The sequence below is a fragment of the Malaya genurostris genome, chromosome 2 (genome assembly GCF_030247185.1).
Source record: "Malaya genurostris strain Urasoe2022 chromosome 2, Malgen_1.1, whole genome shotgun sequence".
Lineage (NCBI taxonomy): Eukaryota > Metazoa > Arthropoda > Insecta > Diptera > Culicidae > Malaya > Malaya genurostris.
Window position 1 is genome coordinate 52,870,491 of NC_080571.1, and position 19,440 is coordinate 52,889,930.

The window sequence follows — 19,440 nt, forward strand, 5'->3', positions numbered from 1 at the left end:
AATAAAAATAAAAACGTTACAAATGCCACGCCTAATTCTTCTAAGGGACTTAATTCTTCGAATGTAAAACAAAAAACAGGTACGCCTTCCAATTCGTCTTCTAACGAAAACAATTTATTGACAGGTCGATCGACCACGTCATCATCTTCTACTAATGACAGTTACGCTTTTGTGACAGGTAGACAACTACCACTTAATTGTACTAATGTGAACAATCAAAACACAGGAGCGCCTTCCTGTTAATCTTCTAACGAAAACAATTTATTAAAAGGTAGATCGGCCAAATCATTTTCTTCTAATGGCAGTTACACTAGTGTAACAGGAAGACATCTACCTACCAATATTCCTTCAATGTCATTCGCTTCTTTAAACGAAGTCGATATCACGGAAAATAAAATGATCTACCTACAAGATCAACTTTTTCAAATGATCATCCGAATGATATTCGACTTCATCACTTTTTGAAACATTTTAAATTGGATTGCAATTTGCAAATATTACTATAATGAATTTAAAATTTAACAGTGATGTTAAATAATTATTTGAATATTTTAAATTGGAATGCTCGATATTTAAAATCGAGTGAAGATGAATTTTATAATTTTCTCAAAGTTCACAACATTCATATTGCCATTGTGACAGAAACTTTTCTTAAACCAAATGTCAAATTGAAAAGCAATCCACATTATGTGGTTCATCGATTTGACAGGTTTACTGGAATGGGTGGTTGAGTTGCCATTTTTGTCCAACGGCAAATTAAACATCGAATTTCTTCTTTCAATACTAAAATTATTGAAAGCTTGGGAATCGAAGTTGAAACCATTCAAGGAATTTATTTCATCGCTGGAGCATATTTTCCATTCCAATGCACCGGCGAACAATTAAATTTCTTTAAAGGTGATTTGCAAAATCTCACAAGATATCGACCGAAATTTTTCGTAATAGGGGACTTAAATGCTAAGCATGTCCAGTGGAATTGTAGGCAAAATAACAGTAATGGTAAAATACTTCATAATCAACTCTCAGCTGGTTACTTCACAGTTCTTCATCCCAGTAATCCGACTTGTTTCTCTTCCGTGAAAAACCTGTCTACAATCGATCTGGTTCTAACAGATCAAAGTCACATTTGTAGTGAACCGATTACTCATGCTGACTTTGACTCAGATCATCTTCCTGTAACATTCAGACTTTCCAACGAAACTATAATTAATCCGATTAGTTCTATATTCAACTATCATAGTAAGCACGATTTCCTGACAATATGCGTCTCTGAATTTCTCTGCTGGTATCATCATCGGCAGTCACCAGTGAGCTCAAGTGCACGAACTCGTCGACCATTTCGATTTCATCACCACCAATCAGAACTCGCAATGGGTGGCTGACATTATCTTCTCTCGAGCCCCTGCCTTTCATGTACTTTGTCTTTGACACATTGATGTCCAGTCCGATCCGCTTGGGCTCAGCTTTTAGTCCGATGTACGTATCTTCCATCTTCTCAAAGTTGCGTGCTATAATGTCAATATCATCAGCGAAAACAAGTAGCTGGACGGACTTCCTGAAAATCGTACCACTCGTGTCTAACCTCGCTCTTCTTATTACACCCTCCAAAGCAATGTTGAATAGCAGACACGAAAGACCATCACCTTGCCGTAGCCCTCGGCCTTGTTTTCGTAGTGGCTAAAGGCCAGATCCAGTCAAAATAAAACGGAGCAATTCTGATGTTTGGAAAAAGAAGACAGGTACTTTTCTAGTTATTGGTCCCGGTTGCGAAGTTATTGGTCTCGGTTGCGAAGTCGGCTTGTCACACGAGATTTTCTTTACAAACTTCGATAGCTCAATTGGGTTGATAATCTCTGCAACATTTCCGCTTCCAGTTGCTATCTAATATTTATTTATTTATTTTGTCAAGCAAATGTAGACTACATATAAATTGTTTTCAATGTTCACTTACTTTTATTTTTACGACAAAGCTGAGATTTTATTTGATTTTGTGACATAGTAAGATCAAGATGCTCGCAGTATTGATTGTAATGCAGCGTGCTTCATATGATGGTAGAGGAAATGCTGTCCAGTGCATATAAAAGAAATTGTTTTTGTATCGATTCAATGCGTTTTTCGTGAATAGTGTTATATGGATTCCATACTAGGCTGTAATATTCCAAAATAGATCTGACATATGTATTATATAGCATTTTGTAGTATATGGGTCATGGAAATTATGACTGAAGTGTTTGATAAAGCCCAGCATACTGTTTGCTTTATTGATGATTGTGTTGCAATTTTCCACAAATGTGAGTTTGGAGTCTAAGATTACACTTCAATCTCGTACAATTTTACTTTTTTCTACTATTTGATTTCCTAAAAATATGGTTTCGTTTTTCCTACTGAAAGTTATTGAGTTACATTTTTTTACATTGAGTTAAAGTAGACTTTTGCAGCACCAAATGTGGAATAGATTGATTTCGTTCTGGAATATTACAGCGTCGTTGATATTTTTAATTTCCATAAAGAGTTTCATGTCGTCTGCATATATAAGCACTTCTAGATAAACCGTCAAACTGATTTTGGTTGTATTTTGCTTGAATCATTTAGGACTTTTAAGAGCAGGAAAAAACTGTTTTAAAGTGCGAAGTGTATGTGTGTACCTGAATTGGGGAAAATTTTGAGATCGAATCAAAAACAATTGTCAGATTGTCCCTGGTGAACGACCAAAATGGTTAAAGCCGGGGTAAAATAAATTATATAAAAATAAATTGTTAGATGATTCATTTTTACAGAACACTCTACCATTCTACTTCACTAATCTCGAGCGCAATCTTGAGGGTCGTTCGGTTATTCTAATTTAAGAGTATTCGAAATAATTTCCATCCAAAGATAATTTTTGAGCTGTGAGAAATTCACAGGGACAGCTACAGATACAGAAATAAAAGGAACAAGTACAGAAGCTAAGTTCAGGAAAAAATAAAGAAGGTACAGGAACAAGTGCAGAAAGTACAAAACCAAGTACAGAAATGAAGGAAACAAGTATAGGAGGTACTGGCACAATTGAGTACAGAAAAAGATACAGAATGTGCAGATGGTACAGATATATGTACAGAAGATACAGGACCAAATACAGAAAATACTGGAACAGGTACAGAAAGTACAGGAACAAATTTTTGAAACAAGCACAGAAAGTACAGGAACATACACACAAATTACAGAAACAAGCGCACAAAGTACAAAATAAAGTGCAGAAAGTTCCTCTATTTTCTGCACTTTATTTACAGAAAAAAGTTTAAAGTTCAAAAGTTAATCGCAAATGTTGTCGAGACAACAATTTCTAATGGCAAATTAGAAGAAAAAGTTTTAATTTCACGCATTCCAATGATGCCCACTGCTATGTCATTTCAATTTAAACGTCATTTTCTCATCCGTTTATCTTTTCTATCGTCAATAATCGTTATGAGTCTGTAGCGTGAATTTAGAGTGTTTTTTCGTATGGTAAATTGTACGCTGCCTGTTTGCGTTTCGGCAATCCATCGGCTTTATATATTTTGTTCTGTTGTCCGCGATATAAAAAGGTTGGGGCCACTATCATAGAGCATTATAATGATATTTTGTCGTGAATACGACTTACTTAACTATGGGGCGCCTTTTCAAAATTAGCCACATGGAAGAATGGGCAGAACTTAATCGTGAATATCTCGACTTGTATTGATGGCAGCAACATGATTTTTTTCACTATTTCATCAAAAATATGATCAGGAATTTATAATAATATTTTGAACAGTGTGAGATAACCACAAACAACCAAAAAAAATAGTTTTCTCAAAATTTGAAAACAGCGCTGAAAACTCTTTACTTTCGCTTGGGTTTTTCGCACAAGGACGACGACTTTGAGTTAGTTATGCACATAACTGAACGTTATAAAAGGGGAACCGTAGTCGAAAATCGATCATTCGTCATCTAACACTCGATGTGGATAGACGAATAACCTACTACGACTAATTTCGATTTTGTATTATTTTTTATTCGCAGTTGTCTACCTACCCAAGCTATGGGTAAAAACCGCCATAGATCCGAGAAGGATCCAAAAGATGCTAAGCGTCTGAAGCCAAGTGATGTACAGGTAAACGACCGTTTGCCGAGTAAAAACCAATATGCTGATCTGCCAGTTGATGTCGAAGAGGAACTGCAGAAGAAGGAAAAAATGCCGCCTTTCTACCTGAAGGGCTTCCCACCAACTCTACGCTCGGATTTCAACACACTGATCAGCAAAGGACTACAGGCAACAATCCGTTTATGTACTGAAGGCTACAAAATAACTGTTCCGGCTTTGAACCACTACAAAGGAGTGGAATGTTATCTGAAGCAGACAAAAGCGGAATACTTCACACACGATATTGCCGCCAACAAACCTATGAAGGTTGTACTTCGAGGACTACCCGACATGATGGAAGCCGAACTAAAGCAGGCACTAAGGAGGCTGGACTAAAGCCTTTGATGGTGTTCAAAATGAAGCGACATAATACGGACAAAAAGTTTAGAGATCAACTGTACCTGATTCATCTGGAGAAGGGCTCCATCACCATGAGTTAACTGAAAACGATTAAATCGTTATTTCACATAATCATCGAATGGCAAAAGTATAAGCCGGTACATCGGGATGTCACACAGTGCACGAACTGTTTGAACTACGGCCATGGAGCGAGGAATTGCCACATGAAAAGTCGGTGCGGGAAATGTGCCGAATCACACAATACCAACGATTGCTTACTAGATGACATCGCTGTAAAATGTGTGAACTGTGATGGCGACCATCCATCTACTAGCAAATCGTGTCCCAAACGTGCTGAGTTCACAAAAATTCGACAACAGGCGTCCCGTAAACAATCAACGCGCAAGAATGTTCCACAGAAGGATGAAATTAATTTCCCACGGCTCCCACCGAAGAGGGATATTCCGAATTTGCCGCCACTTCCTCCCAGCAATCCAAAGACTTCAGCCGCTGGATCTCAAAAAGAATCTTCCTCAAGAATCCCTCCTGGATGAGGCAATAATCAACCACAAGCAAAGGATGACTCTGGTGATTTATTCTCTGCTGAACAACTGATCGTCATTTTTGAAACAATGACAACAAAACTACGAAACTGCAGAACGCGGTTAGATCAAATCAACGCCTTAGGCAAATTCATCATCGAATATGCAATATAATGAGTTGGTTATAGTAAATTGGAATGCTTGCTCACTCAGGAGCAAAACTGCTGAATTGTCCGACTTTCATCAAGAGAAGAATGTCGATATTGCTATTTTAACTGAAACTCATCTTAAACCTGAAATTACTATTTTTATTTCCAATTACAGGATTCACAGGTTCGACAGGACAACTACCAGAGGAGGGGGAGTTGCCATTGCCGTTAAACGATCCATTCAGCACAGGCTTCTGTCAGCCTTTAAATTGCAACTTATAGAAGCCATCGGAATTGAGATTACAACGACGATGGGACCCATCATCATCATTACAGCGTACTGCCCCAAACAAACAAATCTTCGAGATGGTACGTGTACATCATAGAAGCGAGATCTAGCTCAGCTCACTCGACGACAGAACAAATTCATCATTGCTGGGGACCTGAACGCACGGCATGAGCTGTGGGGAAACAGAAGACAGAATCGAAACGGATTCGTACTTGCCGAAGATTACGAAGCTGGACAATACAACATCTTCGCTCCGGATCAACCAACGCGACTTTCCAGATCGGGAGTTCATTCCATTTTTGGATTTATTCATCAGCAACATCGCCATAGACAGCTCTCCGGTTGTCTTCTACGAGCTCTCTTCTGACCACTTTCCAGTAATATTGACGTTGGGATCTTCACCAGAAACAGTGCCTATTCAACCTCGGAGGAACTATTATCGCACCGATTGGGTCCAATTTCAACATATCGCCGACCAACTTATTAATATCGGTTTGCCACTTGATTCCCCGATGGAAATCGATGCAGCCCTATCTTCCTTCCAGCATTCAATCACAGTTGCTCGTGATAGGACGGTTCCAGTACAACATATGCCGAGTGCCGAGTTCCTCTCTTCAAATCGACAGTGTCACCAAGAAACTCATCCGACTTCGAAATATCTACCGGAGGCAGTATCAACGAACTGGCATCCTAGATAGGAAGACTTCTTATAACAACTTAACTAGGATAATCCAGGAACGGATATCTGAGCTTCGCAACAGGAACTTCCAGCAAAAGCTTCGAGAAATTCTCCCACATTCAAAGCCCTTCTGGTCCTTAACGAAGGTGCTTAAGAAAAAACCGAAGCCTATTCCTCCTCTGATGTCACCCCAGGACGCAGCTGAAGGAATACCTTTAATCATACCAGTAGAGAAGGCAAATGCGCTAGGCAATCAGTTTGTGTGTTCTCACAATTTAGGACTCAACATTGTTAGTCCACATGAATGAGCCGTTGCTGATAGCGTAGCTGAGGTTGACCAATCAGACAGCTTAGTTCCTGAGGAAAGTAGAGTCACTGCGAATGAGCTGATGGCTTTTGTGAAAAAAATCCAAAAATATGAAGGCCCCCGGTTTCGACAACACATTCAACATTGAGCTGAAACATTTGAGTATTCGCTCATTTGTCTTCTTAGCTAAAATTTTTAACAGGTGCTGGGAGCTTGGTTACTTCCCTTCAACGTGGAAGTTAGCTAAAGTTATCCCAGTTTTGAAACCGGGGAAAGATCCTTCCTTTTCCAAGAGCTATCGGCCTATCAGCTTACTCTCTGCCCTATCCAAGCTGTTTGAAAAGTCAATACAAAGGCGAATTCTTGCTTTCGCAGATGAACAGAATATATTACTGGAAGAACAGTTTGGGTTCCGGAAAGGAAGATCCACCATCCACCAACTCACAAGGGTTAACAACGTCATCCAGCAAAACAAATCAGTGTCCAAAACGACTGCCATGGCAATATTGGATATTGAAAAGGCATTCGATAATGTGTGGCACGATGGACTGGCGTTCAAACTGCATCGGTATAATTTTCCCATGTATCTTATTAAAATGATCAAAAATTATCTTGCAGATAGAGCATTCCAGGTTTCTCTGAATAATGCACTTTCAGAAAGATTTACTATTCCTGCTGGTGTACCCCAAGGAAGTATCCTAGGTCCCATTCTATACAACATTTTCACATCAGACATCCCACCTCTTCCAGGTGGTGGTGTTCTATCACAATTTGCTGATGATACTGCCATTCTTTACAAAGGTCGTGTCATTAATGCTCTGAAGAATAAACTACAGTCAGGTCTGGACGCTTTAACGGAATATTTTACAAGCTGGAAAATTGTGATCAATGCAGCAAAAACTCAGGTCATCTTGTTTCCACATTCAAGATCTCCAAAACTTGTTCCATCAGACGAATGCAGAAAACGATTCGGTGATGAGGTCATTCAATGGTCCGATGAAGTTATCTATCTAGGACTCACCTTTGACAGACATCTGATATTCAGGTCACATGTTGACCAAATCGTTCAAAAATGCAGCATACTCATTAGGTCTCTGTATCCGCTGATTTGTAGAACATCTAAACTGTGCCTGAAGAACCAGATGGCTGTCTATAAACAAATCATCTACCCCGCAATTGAATACGCAGTCCCTGTTTGGCGGGGCTGTGCACGAACACACAAACTTAGGCTTCAGCGCATTCAAAGTAAGATCTTAAAGATGATTCTAAATCTACCCCCGTGGACAAGGACTAGTGAAGTACATGAGATGGCCTCCCTGGATATACTAGAACAAAAATTCGAACAATACTGCACGAAATTTGAAGAGAGGTGTTCAATCTCTGAAATACAAATAATTCAGAATTTGTACGCATTAGGTTAGGGATAATTATAAGTAGGTAGATATTTTATTAATAATTAAAATAAATATTATGATTAAACATTAGTATGTAAAACAAGAGTAACTAAAACACCTATTATTAATAACGAATCGTATGAACAACAAAGATGAAAGGCCAAAGGGTCAAAACACTTGTACTGTAAAATGTTGATGTAATACACAAAAATAAGATTAATAAACAGATATTTATGCAAAATAAATGCGAAAATCGATCATTTCTTCTTGTGCGTTGGATGGAAGCAGACGTCGGGGCGAGAAGACGCATTCGAACAGCGGCATCGGAAAGCACACCTTCTGCGTGGTTAAAACCTCAAACGCTCAGGTCGTAGTTCTCATTTGCCTTCCGGTCGTCAAGGCGAGAAGACCCATTAAACCAGATCCGCATTATTTGGCACTGTCAGCGGATGTGTTGCGGTTTGTACGCAAAACTAGTTTCAACTCAAACAAGAGCGATTGCATCAAGCTTCTGGTCGTTTGCATTGGAGAGAAAGAAAACGAAAAACGAAAAGTGGACAACATTATATAAAATCAGCCGTTTTAATGACTCTAAATGTTATCTAAAGAACTATTAAGATTACTTCTTTGCAAATCTAAAGTACAAATCATCAGTTTAGCGAAAATCTAAAATAACTGGTTTGCTTCGTGCACTTTTCACTGTGCTAAAATTGTTCGAGAAAAATGCTCCGAACTGTGCTAAATATCGTAGAGAATTCCACAATTTGGTCCTTCTAATAGGTAGAAATGAATCCTGTACAGCATCTTGATAGATTCTTTTAATGAAATATGCAAATCCGACATGAGACAATCGACGTCAAAAGTTTCAAGTTTTCGATCAGCTATCAATTTGAATTCGAAAGTATGAAGAAATCGTGTCAGCTTTATTCGTGTTCACAACATCCAGTTATGTCTCTGACATTACACACTCGTACTTTTTCTTCAATAATCATTAAAATTGATAAGTAGTTTGATTTTCTACATCTAATCTAATATTATTGCGCTACGAAGTGTGCAGGGGTCCGCTAGTTCTGTATAAAATGTTCAAAACGACGTATGTAACAATGAGAGATTACATACGTCGTTTTGAACATTTTATACAGAATTTAAAAGCAGTTGTAATAAAATTCAAATGAGAAACTTATTCATTGGAAATTAAGTTTGTTATGTTTTTGTAAACGTCATTCCATTTCTTGTTTACATTACGTAGAAGTTTCCACGAGTTTCACAGTTGTTATTTCGCTGATTTCATTACTGCCTTTGTGATGGGATCGACGCATGAGTTTTTGTATCAGTTGCATAACCGTTGTGAACAAATATTCGTAATAACGGAAGTACTTAAAGATAAGTTGCACAATACAGAAAAATTGCGCTTTTTCCACAACACATCAGTTACTAGAATAGTAATATAAACTAACTTGATAAATTGCACAATCAGTAGAAAAATACAGGACAGCAACTTAACATGCCTCTTGGCCACCGCAGCTCATGTATTACGCAATTAAACTTCGTTCGCTCTCGCGATCATACTCTGGTTGACGGCTCATTTTTCAGTTCGATGTGTGGATAATGAAATAGGAGTTCTGACTGAAACAGCTTTTCATTTGGTTGGCTTTCTGGTTAGCAAAAAACATTTTTCAATCCCTTACATTACATTGGTAGATTGGCTCGCGAGTAGTTCGGATTTTTGCAATGCGGAAGCGAAATTTTTGAAGTGCTGTCCCTCTTGCTTCGGTATCGATTTCACAACTGAAGAGCCAACCGTCAATCAGTAAATATTCGGTTCATTACACTTGCTAAGCTTTACACTTTCATTAGATATCCGCAATTTTTAACGAAGTCGTTAAATTTTTTTCCTCATTTCTGGAGCGTTTGAATTCAAATCCGAGAGGCTTATTAAAATAAGATACCATTCCTATGGGTTAAAATTAGGTATCAGAACAATTGAATATTACACTTGAATGTCACCGTAGAACATTGGATAACTAAACTGGCCAAATATAAAACCATCCCTTCTTTATCCTTTCTTTTCTTACCTCAGCTACTGCAATGCTTTCAACTTGCCCGTTACAATGTTTTTAATGGGAACACCATGTTTTCAGACAAGCATCTTTTTCTAGCGCGACCAGTGACTTTCCAGTGCTTACTTTCCATTTTTACTTCACTCGAAGATGCAAACATTGTTTGGACGCCTCCAGCTATGACCAAACATTTGCGACCTTCGTGTTTTGACCGAGTCACACACACACTGAAAAATACGCTTCTCACCACACCTACTTTTCACACCTCCGTTTCGGAATTTCGAATTGGGTGTCAAAATTTAATCTAAACAATCTGCTCGCAGCTGTTGGAATGACAACAACCAAAAGCTATTATCAAATCTGCTGTGAATAAAAGCTTGCTCCAAAGGTTCCCAGATTAGGTTGACCCAAGGATGTTTTGCTGGCTGCCAAGATGGGAAAGTGAGCCGAAGAGCTGATCTTTGGTTTCGGGTTCCGGAACAATAATTATAGCTAGACTAGAAGGAAAACTGCTTTAACATTGTGAGACCAAATTATCCATCGGTTTTATCGTCATTTTCATTCCAAACCTCTCGTAAAATATTCCAGCACCTGTTTTACAATCGTCACAATCCACCGCTAATTGCTCCCAACAATCTATTCAAATTACTCCGAACAATGGATCCAATCAATTTCAACGAACCGATCTGTAGGTGTGTTTCTTCCACCAAGGAATACAAAAATGCGTCAATCCTTTGGTACCCCTTCCGTACTGCAATATAATCAATCCGTCGTTGGTTGGTTGGTTGGTTGTCACGATCCCATTCCGGGTCGACCGGTACCAGTTGTTTGTGAACACAGTAGGATTTAGCTGGACTATCAAATTACCGGTGGAACACGGCCGTACACAACCGACAAAACGTAACAATCAGTTCCCTAAACGCTTCTGTGCTTTAGACAGTGTCGACACCTTCCAGGTCTTATTCGTAATCAGCGTCAGTTTCCAGTGCTGCTGCTGCTATTTGCGGCTCTGCAAGAACAAAAGGGAGACTGATTAATGAAATATGATAAGATGATTAGTTTACAACAAACCATTGGGACTCAGGTGCACACCCACAGCCAGGCATAAACACAAAAGGGAAACATTCAGATCGGGTTGAATCGCTAATTGCATACTCCTGCCCCCGAAAGGCCTATCTAACCGGTGATGAATAGACTATTTGGTCTTGCTGTTTTATTGATTCGAATCGAAGGACGGTGTGTGTGTTGATGTTTCACTTCTGCTCAAAGGACGAAAGCTTGGAAGAAAACAATGCCGTGGTAAATAGAAACTAATTTCTATTTAAGAATGAAGTATACATTCATTATATTGCAAAACAAGAATTTATTCCTGTGCTACTTTGCAGAATCCGAAAAAGCACTTAATCATTGACTTCGTTTGTCTGAATGTTCTACTTACAATTTTAGGAAAACGCCCATTGTTGATAAAAGCAAAAGCAGATTTCTCCGCTATCGCTAGATAAATCTTAATGAAAAAAAAATTGGTATTCCTCTCTTGAACTTCCACTCAGTGGATGCAACTGCTTTTGCGTTTTGCAGCAAAGACTATTTTCTTAAGATTGTATACTACCTCCTAGTTGAGTGTTTTTGGAACATTTCCCTTCGCTCACTGCTTCTATTTTCGTCAATGCAAAAAAAAAACTGTTTTAATTGCTCTAATGGTGTACCGTTTCCTTTATTGTAGTCGTTGATACGGAAAATTGCCAAAAATGTTATTTCCAGAAAAAATGGCTACTCCAAGTGGGACGAACAGTCAAACTGGTGCGCAAGATAATTAAAGAAGAAATTTGTCAGTCTTTGGTCTGGCACTCCTCGAAATCAGAAACAAAATAAATGTTTGATACAAAGCGAACAGTGTCCAAAACTTAATGAAATGGAAGTTAAAACCGGGACATAATAAACGACGCAAAATTGTGCGGGATAACCGGAAAGAGAAAGTGTGCGAGCTTGCCACAGTAGGGGCAAGATTCTGAACAATCCTGCCGAGAAAGATATCCTTCCACTGGACCCCGCATATACTTATTTAGGACTAAAAAGACGAACGCAAGCACACTTCGAGTACATGTTTGGCTGGATCCATTATTATACGCCACAGAACGGAACGATTATCCGACAATGAGCTGAAGTCGTACTTCGAAGCGGCACGAGTGCCTGTTAATGACTTTAAGGCTCCCTTACAGGCACTCGTGCCGCTTCGAAGTACGATTTCAGTCGGAATGATCATGATGCCGGTTTAACTTAATGCTGTGAGTATCGCTACCATGGTTGAAATCAACGGTTTAGGGCTCCAATTGCTTGCCCACCCACCTTGTTCACCTGATTTAGCTTCCTCGAACTATTATTTGTTCCCAAACCTCAAGTCACCTCTGAGAAATCGATTCCGGAACCAGAAGCCGAAACCAGTATAGCCAAAGTTTGTTTTGTTTGGCCATCAACTAATAAGAGCTAAAAATTTAGAAGATGTTTTTCCTTCTGCACGAATCGAAGTAAGTCTTGTGGATTGTTGTGCTCTAGAAATGGATATTAAACAGGCCTTAAACTATGTGCGACAGATGTGACATGACAGTGAACGTCAAGATATGCCATACTCGGTCACAGTTACAAATTTTATTTCAGTTCAAAAGCGCTCCAAAAATTATGTACATAAGAAATCTTCAGTAACATCATTTTTTATCTGAGGGTCCCTCTCGAAACGAAATCCTACGGGGTACTTCCCTTTGCATGTACAGCTAAATATTGTGAATTTATCACGCAAATCCACATATGACTCAATTCATAAGAACGTAATTCGTAGAATGACTGATTTTTTAAAGAATAATTCAAATATGTGTCAAACTTACCTAGCCTTTCAAGTAGGTGCAAATACTTTCATGTTTTAGCTCTTAAAAAATATGTCAGAAAACTTCATATATACGTAAGATCAACTGCAAAAATGGCTCATTTTTGACATTCGAATAAGTCGATCTTAGAAATTATCGTGACTTTGGTGTTTAATCCCTTATTGTAGAATACTTTTGAAATTGAAAATTCTCCTGTAATTCCGGAATCAGTAGTCATGATCACCGGATCCTGAAAGAAATCAAAAAGAGGATCATCATTTGACTTGATTTGGAGCAATATCGATGAAAATTGATTACACAATAGTTACAGCACATTGCAATTCCGAAACCACATACCAAAAAAACTTGAATTTTACTTAGTTAGTTCCTCATACGATGTATTTCATATAGACCTAATTTTTCAAATGACGGAAAATTCCATTTGTAATGACTTAAAGTAAGATTAACATGAATTTTACAGGTTGCTACTATAACTTGCATTATGCTAGCAGGTGCGACTCTATGCATTCAAATACACCTTTTACCAGCTAAGCAGGTCTGTGGTTCTGTGGCTCAGTCGATTAGCCGACATACGTTGTGATCGAATGATGCTCGGTTCAAGTCGCGGCGGTTGCTACCAGGATTCATTTTTTTTTTCAGTGAATTTCATGTGATGCAATTTAAGACACAATATTGAATGCTCTTCCACGAAAATTTTCGTGAACTGTGACGCTCAATTTATGTGCATCTAATAAGATTTAAATGCTGCATTTGACAAAATTGATCATAAAATACTTCTGAGTAAATTATCTCGTCTTGGCTTCTCTGCACAGCTTATGTCTTGGTTTAGCTCATACCTTTCTAGCAGAGTTTTACGAGTGAAACTAGATAGTAACACATCATCGCAATTCACGAAGCATTCAGGAGTTCCACAAAGTAGTAATTTGGGACCCTTGCTGTTTACTTTATTTTTCAGCGATGTTTCATTTGCTCTTGGAGATGGTTTGAAACTAATTTATGCGGACGACTTGATATTGTATTTAGTTGTTCGAACTGTGGAGGATTGTCGTCGACTACAACATCAACTTAAGCTTTTCGTTGACTGGTGTCGCAAAAACAAACTACTCATTAATGTTTCAAAATGTCTGGTAATTACGTTTCATCGAACAATGAGTCCTGTAACATTCGACTACAATATTGATGGCTCAGTTCTGACTAGAGTTAATCAGGTGAGCGACTTAGGAGTACAGCTTGATGAAAAACTATCGTTTGATTTGCATCGATCACTTATAATCACTAAGGCATTACGTCAATTGGGTTTCATTTCAAAAATTGCAAAGGATTTCAAGGATCCTCATTGTACTGTTCACTTGTCCAGCCAATTCTTGAAAATGCATCAGTGGTTTGGTTGCCTTATCAAATTTCGTGGAATTTACGAATTGAAAGAGTTCAGAAACGCTTTGTTCGTTTGGCGCTGCGACACTTACCATGGCGAGACCCTGAAAATCTACCACCATATACGGAAAGATGTCAGCTTTTAGGGATTGATACGTTGCTACGCCGACGAAAAATTCAACAGGCATTGATCATTGCAAAATTGGTAAACGGAGAAATTGATGCTCCCGAGCTACGTTCCAAAGTCAATTTTCGGATTCCAAGCAGAACACTGCGAAATTCAACTCTGCTTCAGAACAGTTTTCACATAACTCTATTTGGATATAATGAACCGATAGCTGCATGTATTCGAACGTTTACTTCTGTGGAAAATCATTTCGAGTTTGGAAAATCATCTAGTAGCTTTGTAAGGAAAATTAAAAGATCTGTTGAGATTTGACTATATATTTTACAATCTTTGTTTTGATGTTATTTGTCATATCTATGTTAATTTGGGATTATTTTTATTCTCGTATTGTAATTATTGTTATTCATATTTTTTTCAAAAGATGATGGTTTTTTGCGTACATTTGATTGGCTGCTCAAATGGGCTTTTTCCCATCCTCGTCCATTTAGATTTTTATATCCGATGGACATACCAATGATAATAAATAAATAAATAAATAAATAAATAAATAAATAAAATCACAAGGTTTTATTTTTCGAAGTGTGCAGAACACGAATTAGGATGTTAATCAAAAATTGCTTATGGTATAATGATCCTTTGATTTAAATCTGAGTATGCTAAAATCGGTCCAGCCTGCGTAAAGAGAATTGAGCACACATTTTTGTTACACAAACATTTTGCGATCTCATTGTACTGAATCAAATGGTATATAAAATGCGGTCCTCTGAACATCGAATCCAAGTTCAAAACAAACCAGCTCAACAAGAGTTTTTTAAGGGAATTAGGTGTGTGTTCAAGTAAAATCCAAAAGATCAATTACGGGTTGTTTTTTTAATTTCTTGTTTTTTTTATTGACGACGGTTTTTGGGTAGTCAGGGTCAGTCTCGTTGTAGGACTAACGAAATTTCGAAATTCAATTCAGAACCTGGATTCCGGTCTAACTGAAATCTGATTTTAATTTCAGGTTTAAGACTTTGTTCCAGAATTCAGTTTCAGATTTTAATTTCACATTACAGGCTAATAAATTAAAACTATGGCTCTTGAACTGAATCCTAGTTCTGGAACTGGTTTTCTCACTAGATTTTGAAACTGAATTTAGTTGCTTAAGTTATATTCGGAACTTGAATCCAGAATTCTGATTTAGTATTTAAGCTTCGGAATTTTGGAACACAATTCAGGATATGAACTATAGGTCGGGAATCTGGAATTACACAGAATGAAATAATGAAATTTACACCACATGTACATCAATAGTAACATGGAATAGGCTTCGGTTGAATCGAAAGTCGAAAGCACCGTTGTCCTTTGGTGTAGTTGTCTCCTTGTCCAGTTTATCACATGGCTTACCGTAGTGAACAACTTTTTGGCAATATTGACATATGGCCATTTGATTGTCACAGGTAACAAGTGATTTGCATGGGATTCTTGTATCCTGACCGAGTCACATAAGAAGGTATAGGCCTCTTCAAGCACGTGTGTAACAAACGTACACCATTTCGCATACCGGGGAAAAAGTTCTTCCACTTTTCTTTTTCGATGGAGAGAATCTCTCCGTATTGGGTCATAGATTTGCGAATATAAGAATCGATGACGCTTGAGGGAAGATCATGCACACGCACTTCTATAGCACTATCATCCATATATATATTGAAATGTTGTACTTAATGTTCTCGTGCTCCACATAGTGCACATTGTTATTGTCTTTTGCGAATTGAATTGTATTAAACTCTTTATAAAACTGGATGTAAACTATATTATTTGTCTTATTGCATTAAAGTAAATGCACATGTTTAATGTCAAGATGGATTTTCTCCTTAAGCAAACCTTCAAGTTCTCGTATCGATGGTCGAATTTTGCATTACCTGAAGTCAACAATAATTGTATCGGCGGTAGCTTTTGTTCGTTTGGTTCACTCATTTCGAGATCGTTCTATTGTTCACTACACAATACTGTACTTGGTTTCTTCCGTCCCGAACGTAAGCGTCGTAACGTTTTATCGACTGGCTTGGGTGAGATACGAAAGCGAACTGCTAACTCAGCATATTCACTTAAATAGGCGTTTTTTTGTAAATCGGCTCGAAATTTTTAAAATCGATTTTTTCAGTGTTATACTCGATCACAAATATTTCCAACATTTTTGTTAAAAAATTTGGATGAGTTTGTAGGAATCATTCGCTTTTTGTAAGATTTGTCATGTTTAGACCAGATTCATTAAAAAAATTAATTTTGAAAAAGGTTTGACCATTTAAAACGTCTACATGTCTAGAAAATTGTGTTAAATCTGCGAGAGTTCTGTCAACTCTAAATGTGAAATGTAGCGGAATGCGAAAATCGCGTTTTTGATCAATTATTCAAAAACTAGACCGATTATCGAAAAACCAAAAACACTTAAGTTTTCGAAATCAAATTTATCATAACTAAGTATTCTTAGAATTTTGAAATATTGCTTTGCCGAGCCGTAATTGGTTTTTGAAATGTATAAACGGTAACTGTTCCGTTCCACGAAGGATGATTTTAGAACTGAAAAGTAGTGTTTGTAGCAGAATTTCACAAAGAATCTGGAAATGCAACTTAAAATTATAAAATTTTAGCTAAAACAACCGAAATTTGAAAAAGTTTACATAAACTTTTCCGCATTTTTTATATTGCTTGCGCGCTGCTGTTTCGTATTGAGGTGGTGTGAGAAATGCACGGTGGGTTCGATGGCATTAAAATTACATATAAAATAATGACGCCAATTTATGCAGTATTGGGTTTTGTGTTGCAATAAAAACGATTCATTTATAATGCTAATAATGTCCAACTCTGTTGAGTTCAATGCATTAATGTTGCTAAAGCAATAACGCTTGGCTGTGTACTATCGTAAAACAGGTATTATTTTAGATTGTAGCAATTTTTATAGAAAAACTATAACTTCATCATTGACAAGCTACTGAATGAAATACAAACCAAGTATTATCGTGATATAAACAATGTGATAAACATTGAAAAACAACAGGCATATACAAGGTTAGCAAGTTGGTCAATACATATACATATAACCTTATGTTAGTCATTCATAATTACTCATGATTTATAGCTCTAGTGTAAGAGTAATCACTAACAATAACGATTGAATTAGCATATATTCAAAGTGTGAAGGATTCAAAAAATCCATTACGTCCAGTCTTGTTTATAAGCCAATATAACGAGAGGTAAGCCCACTGCGCTCAATCATTGAAAAAAGTTCTGGTTTCCATGTGTCCGTTTTTCTTGGGATGATTTGCATCCGCCATTTTTTTTCGCTTTGGTTTCCTGATAGCATTCTGAAAAAAGAGAGAAATAAAATCGGCTCGACAAGGCTGTCAAACACACAGACTTTCAATCTTTGTGAAAGTTGAGTATTTTTTCATTGTTTATTGTAATCCATGTAATGTCCAACCCATACGATAGATTTATGTGATAAAACTTCTCATCAAAATAATAAAATGTATGCTGACAACCCGGTACAGTTTGCTCATATACGAGAGAGTACAAGAGAAATACGATGCGCAAAGGGAATTGAGCGAGTCACGCGGTTAATTTAAAACTCAACACGTGACCCTCTGTCCTCAGACCTTAACAGCTAACTCAAACAGCTGCTGGGAAATAAATGGCCTAGCCGAAACAGTTTGCACGGAAATTCAGTGAAAAGATTTTGTTTTTGTCTATTATTGTCATTTCGCCAGAGGAGGTTTCTTAACCAAAGTCGAATGAGACTTATTCGTATATGTTTAATTCACATGTGGACTCCCCGTTAAGCAGACATTTACCAGTGAAGAACGTAGATTCTAGAAATTCTTAAAGTCTCTACCGAATCTTGCTATGAATTCCTGCTGTCTCGTTGTTTTAAATATTGCTACACTTTTCAAACATTACGAAAAATGTCATCCATTCAAATTAATATTTAATTTTCTTCAGTCACTACGAAGAATTATACTGGTTTTACCACACCTCCGAATGGTTTGAAATTATCATGAAAGAACAATTAGTACCAGCAACGATTACTGATGATTAACCTCTACAAATTGGTTCATTTGAAAACACGTTGCACCGTACCCGGTGCGAAAATCAGCTCACAGAGAAGGAAGTCGGTTAACGAAGGTGGTGATAGAATTTTCCCCATTTTCGATACCCGGACGTGATTACTATCTACCAGTATGCGTTCAACCAAGTGTTCTAATTTGATGCAATTGTTTTCCGGCTTGCCTTAGCCTTGCGTTGCCAAAACCACGAATCGAATTGGCAGGATTCCCCGGAAACCACCGGGCACCAACCAGGGACCAGGAAAATTAGGTACGATTCTGTTCTGTAACCATATGATTGCGAATCGTGTGGTGATACGAAAGTGTGATTGCCGGAGCATCGCCGTCTGGTGGAAGTTCAGTAACATGTGTTCGAAGTTATGAGCTCAATTATTCTGGTGGCTGTCGGATCGAAAGTAGTTTTCCGACTGAAGGAAGACTTCATTCGAAGTTATTTACTGTAATTCGTGTAGTAACGTTATCCTACCGCTTGAGTCGTCGAACCAATTTCACTTTTTTTTATTGTGAAATGTGACTCTGAATATTGGCTTTTCATTGAAATCAGTAAACTTAGTTTACCTGTCTCTAAAAATCTCAATCCTTCCCGATGACTTCGGTCAATCACGTAATGCCAATACGAATAGTCAATGTATAACCATTCAATTTGGTAACAGCATCCAGTGTCGTTACATGGCTTACCTTCCGTTTATAGTCCATTCAAACCGCATCTCATCCCTGTGTGTACACAAAAGTTTAGTCCAATTCGGAATGGATCGTTAGTTGGAAGTACAAAGTTGTATGATAGATGTGAGTAAATATCATGTGTGTACAAAGGTAAAACTTTTGCTTCCCCCTTCCAGTCCCGATCCGTTGAGCCCGAGCATGTCATGTTGAACAGCACGATATCATCTCCGTATCAACAGTTTTACTTTCGCTTTTGACACCGTAAAAAAAAGTACCATCAACGATAACAATTTCGGCGACTAACGAATCCGTTTTTAAGTTGGACCCTACCACGGTCGCCACGCCCGATTACGGTGTCAGTTTTCCCTTCATCGTCATCACTACGTTCGTTCTA